Below are 9,584 nucleotides of genomic sequence, written 5' to 3' on the forward strand. Positions count from 1 at the left end.
TTATTAACTATCAAACTATGGATTTACTACACTTCTAGCCGTTTTACCAAGCATACTACTTCAAAATGATTTCTCGAATGCTTTTACACGTTAAACTCTTTATCAAACTTGTTTTCTAAACTACATCTTTACTTTCAAATTCTGTTATGACTATGTTTCAAGCAAAGGTTTTCATGTACTTCAAACTATGTTCCAAATAAGGGATTTTTTATACTTTAAACTGTCTATATCAAACAAACTGCTTTTAAATCATTTTATAAATTGACATCAAGTCATCAATTCTTATTACTAAACTTTTCAAATGTTTTACAAAACTTCTTTTAAACTTTTATATTATCAATTGCATGCCTCTATATGTATAGTTATATAAGTAATGTTTAAAGGACTTAGGACTGCTAACTCACCTTATTTCCTGTTCCTTGTTTGGTTGTGGACTTAGGGTATCCTGTTATTTGTCCGAAGGTCGTCTAAATATTAGTTATATATTATGTATACATATATAGACATAAAAGTTCTATCAGTCAGTTTAGTACCTTTGGGTAGCAAAGGCATACTTCCATTTATTCATATACATATATAACTAGTAACTATAATGGGTATAGTTAGGAGATACTAATTACTATTCCTAGTGTAAGGAATCACACAAGAGTCAGTTCATTCATGAGTCTATACGAATATATAACATACTATAGGAAGAGACACTATAACATACTATATTTAGGGACACTATTGTATACTATATAAAGATGCACTAGTACATACACTACTCCCCACGGGACTAACCATCCTACACCTGGAGTCTGCTTTTCATTCATTTAGACTTTTCGAGGCGTATCGTTCATTCGATACCACCTGGAGTCTACACTTCATTCATTTAGGCTTTTCGAGGCGTATTGTTCATTCGATACCACCTGGAGTCTACACTTCATTCATTTAGGCTTTTCGAGGCGTATTGTTCATTCGATACCACTTGGAGTCTACACTTCATTCATTTAGGGTTTTCGAGGCGTATTAATCATTCGATACCACCTGGAGTCTACACTTCATTCATTTAGACTTTTCGAGGGGTATTGTTCATTCGATACCACCTGGAGTCTACACTTCATTCATTTAGGCTTTTCGAGGCGTATTGTTCATTCGATACCACCTGGAGTCTATGTTTTATTCACTTTATAGTCTGCAGTGTCACTGCTGAGGTAAAATATTATTTTCCCTATTACAGTTACTTTGTGATTTTATCACATACACGTTTATGTATAGCTATATTTAGATAATAATAGTTATACAAGGGGAAAAACCTTCATTTTTGGCAGAGGTGCAAACCTTCAAAACAGTTGGGTCTTGATAGAAGACTGCTTTTATACTAATAGGAAATATGGGATTTTCTAGGGTTTTCATACTTATACCAAGTTTTCATAAAACAATTGCAAGTCTTTTCTTTACAGTTTTACAAATCAATGACACTAAAATACTTATGTTCTCACCAGCTTTAAAGCTGATACTCGCTTTCAAAATAACTTGTATTCTCAGGTCACCAGTAGACAGGTACGATGACCAGGTTTTGAGAAGACGGAGCGGTCAAGACTCGTCTTTTATTTTGATTTCTTATTATCATGTCGTATACTATGAAAGAACCCACATGTATTAAAATTCTACTATTAATGCAAAGGATGATGTTGTTGCTTGTTTACTACTTTACACTGTTGTGATACTTTACATGACGTCCTCCACCCCAGAACGTTTCCGCCGTTCTTGGATTTGGGGTGTGACAGATTGGTATCAGAGCATTGTTTATAGTGAATTGAGTATATCAACCCATAAAAGATATACAGACGATAAATACAATGGGATTAAAATACTCTGACCAAGAGTTTATACTTTTAAATAATAAAATATTTAACTAAGTATACATGCCTGCATTCGTACTAAAATCAGTGTCACAATGACAAAAACAAAAGTATTACAATTGTTGAATATCACAAGTAAGCTCGGGGATGTATGGTCAGTCCTGGGAGTGGCATAGCCTGATCAACTATGCTGGTCCGAGGAGTGATTAGCATATGCCTAAAAATGGTTGTGATATGGCAACAAGTCTAAAAATTTAACAACACTACCATAATGAAATCATTAGGAGTATTTTGTATTACTACAGAATTACTTATGTGCTTATGTCTTATATCCCTTTACTCGCGTAGACAATATGGCTGAATTCCATCCCCACGGCGACTTGTACTTCCCTAACCAAGGTAATGGAGGAGGGTTTGAAGCAGAGCCAGAAAATGATCACCCAATCCCTTTGGACGATCATCATGCTGAAGGCTTTGCAGATGGTTCTGACTCCGAGCCTGAAGTTGAGAACCTACCCCCGGTGGCTCCCAATCCAAATCCTAACCCTCGTCCGGCTTTTCAAGGTCTGACGCCTCCCTGGGTAGAATGTTTGGAAACATGGAGGGAAGAGCAAGATCAACCAATGCTGTTTAACGGAGACCGAAGCTTCTATAACCTGAGCGAGGGAAGCTCAGCAGACAGGGTTCTGCCATTCTAGTCCTTAGGGTTGCCCGAAACGACATTCAGGGCAGGACAACACTCCATCGAATCACGGAAGTTGACGCCAATGCGAGAATGCATACCCTCCGCACCATTTGTCTGGAAGATGCTCGCGAGAGATCTAGGGGAGACCATGAGGCCCTACTGCAAGCACTAGCTGAAACTCGCGCCAAAGTGCTAGAGCTCCGAGTACGCCAAAGGGTGTACGAAAGACACCTGCTAGATATGGAACGTCAACTGGCTGAACTAAGGGTTCACCAGAGGGATGACCGTCACCAATAAAAGATGCCTCATCTTTCCTTCCTTGTTATAAGGAATTGTTTTCCTGTCTATGCCCTATGTAGCACTTTTCTATGTAACTACCCCAGTACCGTAGGTACTTTTAGTTAGGCCGTTATGCTGTCAAAACTTTTCTACTCCAGATATGATGTAAGACCTACTACAAGGTCAATTTTCCCAAACTTATTACATCAAAATATGGACATTCGGCTAATTTCTGTGTCAACCTTGTTCAAATACTTTCATCCTACTATTGCTAGAGTTCCATCTGAAACTCACTCTAGTCAAGTCATTGAGCTTTGGTAATTTAGCTCAGAGATCACTTCCACTTCTTGTCGAAGGTTGGATAGCAATCGTCTTATAACCATTCTATGAACTTACTTCTACTCTTTACTAGGACTGCATCATAGGGATGTAGGTCAAACCCTCGAGAACTTACTCCTACTCTTTACATGAATGGTCGAATTACATCTAGGTTCGACCATAATCACTCACGAACTCATTTTCCTTTGTATAACAGAATCATGTCGTCATCCAAAAATAACCCGCCGAGCAACGAAACCCCTATCCTTCATATCGACGCCGCTACCTTCCAAGCAGCGGTATCAGCTGCCGTGATAGCTGTCCTTGCACACCTCCACACTAGTAACGAAAGCAAGGATGAAAAAGGTGTTGACAGTTCAAATTGTTGTAACCACCCGGGAAGTCAACAAATGATAACTGTTGCGAACACCCAAAGCCACAACTAGGAGTTTAAGAAGCGAAAGCGTCAAGCTCAAAAGAAACGCAAGCGGTTTCAAAGGATTGCCAGGCAACAGCAACCAGTGGCGACCCCTGCCACCTCAGCACCGGTCAAGCGATATGAGGGAACACTCCCGAAGTGCAACAAGTGTAGCTACCATCATAATGGAGCTTGGCGGGTATTGCAATGCATCAATTGCAACAAAATGGGACACATTGCTCGTTTCTGTAGAACCACCTCTACCACCGGAGGCAGCCAAGTTTGCTATAGTTGTGGTGAGGCAGGACACTATTATAGGGATTGTCCAAAAAGGAAGATCAACAAAAACAACCGTGTCCACATAACTCCGACCCGACACTTCACTTCCACCACTAATGTTGGTACAAGCCAGATATGTCATTTATGTGGTGAGATTGGGCATCTCCAGAAGGATTGTCCAATAACAGAGAATTCTGGCACAAACGGGAAGATACTAAGGATCACAGCCGCAGGAGAGACTACTCCGGACCCACGTTGAAGTACTAGGGCGTTTCGTTATAATAGACTTATAAACTGTTAAACACTAGTGCAACTCGAGTCTTGTCTTTTGCGAGATCCCGCCAGTTAAGGGGCTCTCGTGCTGCGTATACTTTCTTTTGTAGTATACCTTATTCGCAGCAGTAGTCTTGTAGTAAACTAAAGTACTGAAACTCTGTAAAAGTTGCACCTTTATATATTTGTAACACTTTTATGATCTAGTCTAACGCCTTTTATTCCGAGTAGTCCGACAGTAGCAAGTAACAAGAGTCAATTCGATCCTCACAATGCCAGTCTCGTGCGAAAATCCTTTTCCCCATAGTCTCCTTTCTAGCGAAACCGCCATTTCAGAACTCCGAGGTACTCATGTGGGAAGTACCTTATGTTTCGTATCCTTCCCGAAGACACCTCAGCAAACCTCCCCAGAGTACCACTCGTACAGTACGTCAAGTTCAACCCGAAGACCCATACGGTTGATCTATCGCTGGAGAAGGTATACACAAGAGTGGTATATCATCAAGGTTCTACAGGCTTAGAATTAATGATTCCGCTTTAACTTCTTTTCCTTGTTTGGATGTGAGCTTAAAGAAGAATCATTTATTTGAATGCCTTTTCGGTCTTAATTATATACGACTCGTATACACGAAGCTGTGATTGATGAACCAAATATGACTTCTGATATGAACTTTAGGACGGAGACTGCCCAAGACTACGAGTGATCGTACTGCCATGCGGATAAACTTAGAATCCAATCAAATGCCTTCTCACCGATCGAGACAATAGATTCAGAAAGAACAGAAAACTCCCAGGATTACCTCCGCAACGTCAAGTCGAATTTAGGATCGACTTAGTTCCAGGGGCTACCCCAGTAGCCAAACCGCCCTATCGTCTAAAACCTGCATTGATGTAAGGACTGTCCGATCAACTTAACGAGCTGCTCAGCAAGGGCTTTATAAGACCAAGCTTCTCACCCTGGGGAACTCCGATCTGGTTCGTCGAAAAGAAAGACTGATCACTTCGTATATGCATCAATTACACGAAGCTCAACAAGCTAACCATCAAAAATCAGTACCCTTTTTGCCCATCATAGACGAATCATTTGATTGACTGTAAAAAGGGCAATCTTCTTTTCAAAAGTCGATCCAAGATCCGGGTATCGCCGACTACGAGTGCTAGGGGAGGATGTTCCGAAGACAGCCTTCCAAACTCGTTATGGGCACTACGAATTCGTAGTGATGCCGTTCGGATTAACAAACGCGCCCGCAGTATTCATGGATTTAACGAGTAGGGTGTGTCGTCCTTACTAGGATCAGTTTGTCATCGTCTTCATCGATGACATACTTATATACTCTCGTAGTAAGGAGGAGCATAGTCAACATCGTCAGTAGATCTTGGAAACGTATCAATCAGAGAAGCTCTACGCGAAATTCTCTTAAACGCGAGTTTGGATTCGAAGGGTCAAATTCCTGTGTCGCATTGTTAGCGAAGAGGGAATTCAAGTAGACACTTTCAAATCCAGGGCTCAGTTGCATTTTGATGTAATGAGGTAAGATCATTACCTAAGCCTCCCATCAGTTAGAAACCCTCAAAACTAGCCATGAAATTCATGATCTAGAGTTAGAGGGCATCATTAGAGAAGATCGTTCGGATTAGTGGACGATTAAGGCCTCTAGTGACCGACAGAAAAGTTATGCAAAACCTTTCGAGATTCTCGCTAGAATCGGCCCTGTAGCTTACAAACTTAACTTACCACGTGAACTTAGTAGCATACCTTATACTTCCCACGTCTCGAACTTTAAAAAGTGCCTGTCCGACGAGACTTTTGTAATCCCACTCGACGAGATCGAGATCAACGAGAGCCTCAACTTCGTGGAAGAACCTGTAGAGATCATGGACCGAGGGGTCACGCAAACGAAACAAAGTCACATCCCAATCGTGAAGGTTCGCTGGAACGCCAAGCGAGGACCTGAATTCACTTGGGAGCGAGAGGATCAGTGGAAACTGAAATATCCTCATCTAGTACTTAGTTATTTTGTAACTACTTATTTGCTTAAACTCTAATTTCGGGACGAAATTCCCTCTAACGAGGGGATGATGTGACAACCCGAAATTTCCATTCGTACAAACACTACTGTCAAGCACTTCAAATAGGAGTCAAATACTTTTCTGCTAAATTTTAGCCGGTTTAAAGTCCGTTTGAGTGTTTTAAAGCTTAGTGCTTTGGGAGATAACTGGAGAGAGGATACCCTAGGGTTTATTGTGCATCAATAAAGTCTCAAAACTCCAAGAGTTTGGAGTTTACGGCCCAAACATGGTGTTTACGGCCGTAAACCCCAAGGAGTATAAATATGACACTTAGTCATTTTTATCACTTTTTTTTCACCATTTCAAGCCTAGAACACCCATTTCTCTCTCAAGTATCATCCGACTATTCTTCAAATCCTCCAAAAATGTATGTGTTTCTTCCTTTGATTTGTTGATACAACACTTTATCTAGTGTTTATACACGATTTCATCCATGGAAATCTCCTCTTTTCTTAGATCTTCAACTGTTATTCGAAACACCAAGAACACCAAGAACACACACTAGTGTTCTTGGCCCTTAAACACTCTTACAACCTTCCTATAAGTAACTACACTCCTCCTAACTAGTTATTTACCTAGTATACTTATTAAACCATTGAAAAACCTCAAAAACCCTCAAGAACACATGTGTTTACGGTCAAGGGATATCCTTGAACCGTAAACACCATCTACTGGTGTTTAAGTGCCACTAACACCTTCTAGGGCTTGGATATTGGACTAGAACCTTGCATGCATGAGCTAGAAACCCCAAATCACGAAATGGTAGGAGTGACCATGAGTTTACGGCCGTAAACTCATGGGTTTACGACCGTAAACACATGGGTTTACGACCGTAAACTCCCAAGGGTGGTCCAAGGACCGTAAACTCCAAAGGTGAGCCATTTTGAGCGCTAGTCCCTTCCTACGCCTTTGATACAAACCTAGAACACTTCCTTGAGGAGTATAAGACCTTAAAACACACAATATCACAAATTACCATGAGTTTACGGCCGTAAACTCATGGGGGAAATGACCATGGGCCGTAAACTCATGGGGAAATGACCATGGGCCGTAAACTCATGTGTTGTTACCATTTGGGAAGTAAACTCCAATGTGAGGCCATACTCTCTTTAGATCCAACCCTTTAGTACTCCTAGCACTTGAAACAAAGTGTTTCCATGTATTAGGGTGTCTTTACTTGATTAATTAGTTGTTAAATGACTAATTAGATACATTTATGTATCACTACATATTAAATAGGATCCGCGTGTGTGTTCAAGTCCTCACTTGACATTTAGCATCCTACCCGACACTTTCATCCAAACCACTCACTGCAGGTGAGTTCATACCCCTTAATTAACCTTTTAAATGTTTTTAAATGCTTTTATGGGGGGGGGGGATACAAGTTGAATCATGATAGTTATCATATCAATCACATGTTATTATTAACTATCAAACTATGGATTTACTACACTTCTAGCTGTTTTACCAAGCATACTACTTCAAAAGGATTTCTCGAATGCTTTTACACGTTAAACTCTTTATCAAACTTGTTTTCTAAACTACATCTTTACTTTCAAATTCTGTTATGACTATGTTTCAAGCAAAGGTTTTCATGTACTTCAAACTATGTTCCAAATAAGGGATTTCTTATACTTTAAACTGTCTATATCAAACAAACTGCTTTTAAATCATTTTATAAATTGACATCAAGTCATCAATTCTTATTATTAAACTTTTCAAATGTTTTACAAAACTTCTTTTAAACTTTTATATTATCAATTGCATGCCTCTATATGTATAGTTATATAAGTAATGTTTAAAGGACTTAGGACTGCTAACCCACCTTATTTCCTGTTCCTTGTTTGGTTGTGGACTTAGGGTATCCTGTTATTTGTCCGAAGGTCGTCTATAGTTCTATCAGTCAGTTTAGTACCTTTGGGTAGCAAAGGCATACTTCCATTTATTCATATACATATATTACTAGTAACTATAATGGGTATAGTTAGGAGATACTAATTACTATTCCTAGTGTAAGGAATCACACAAGAGTCAGTTCATTCATGAGTCTATACGAATATATTACATACTATAGGAAGAGACACTATAACATACTATATTTAGGGACACTATTGTATACTATATAAAGATGCACTAGTACATACACTACTCCCCACGGGACTAACCATCCTACACCTGGAGTCTGCTTTTCATTCATTTAGACTTTTCGAGGCGTATCGTTCATTCAATACCACCTGGAGTCTACACTTCATTCATTTAGGCTTTTCGAGGCGTATTGTTCATTCGATACCACCTGGAGTCTACACTTCATTCATTTAGGCTTTTCGAGGCGTATTGTTCATTCGATACCACCTGGAGTCTACACTTCATTCATTTATACTTTTCGAGGCGTATTGTTCATTCGATACCACCTGGAGTCTACACTACATTCATTTAGGCTTTTCGAGGAGTATTGTTCATTCGATACCACCTGGTGTCTATGTTTTATTCACTTTATAGTCTGCAGTGTCACTGCTGAGGTAAAATATTATTTTCCCTATTACAGTTACTTTGTGATTTTATCACATACACGTTTATGTATAGCTATATTTAGATAACAATAGTTATACTAGGGGAAAAACCTTCATTTTTGGCAGAGGTGCAAACCTTCAAAACAGTCGGGTCTTGATAGAAGAATTGCAAGTCTTTTCATAAAACAATTGTAAGTCTTTTCTTTACAGTTTTACAAATCAATGACACTAAAATACTTATGTTCTCACCAGCTTTAAAGCTGATACTCGCTTTCAAAATAACTTGTATTCTCAGGTCACCAGTAGACAGGTACGATGACCAGGTTTTGAGAAGACGGAGCGGTCAAGACTCGTCTTTTATTTTGATTTCTTATTATCATGTCGTATACTATGAAAGAACCCACATGTATTAAAATTCTACTATTAATGCAAAGGATGATGTTGTTGCTTGTTTACTACTTTACACTGTTGTGATACTTTACATGACGTCCTCCACCCCAGAACGTTTCCGCCGTTCTTGGTTTTGGGGTGTGACATAGTGGCAGGTGGCCCCCACCACCGACCATACCCCCAACCTATATATACAGGACCCCCACCTTCATTTGAACTTTCTTATCCGAAAACTCTCTCTATCTCTCTCTCTACCTCTCGACCGTAAACACCAAAACACCCTCATTTCTTCCAAAAATCATCAAGAATAACCTCTGGAGGTTGTTTTGGCGCATCTACAGTTCGTTTTTCATCGAATCCAACATCGTTGTTCTTGAGTTTACGCCCTTACACCCTTCAAATCTTCAAATCGTCAAAGGCCGTAAACCGTTTACGACCGTACACCCTTCAAATATTCATAGATTCTTCAAGAACACCATTTATGGCCGTAAACCCTTCAAGGGACTGTTCACGGC

The sequence above is a fragment of the Lactuca virosa genome, chromosome 2 (genome assembly GCF_052849685.1).
Source record: "Lactuca virosa cultivar CGN04683 chromosome 2, Lactuca_virosa_CGN04683_v6, whole genome shotgun sequence".
Lineage (NCBI taxonomy): Eukaryota > Viridiplantae > Streptophyta > Magnoliopsida > Asterales > Asteraceae > Lactuca > Lactuca virosa.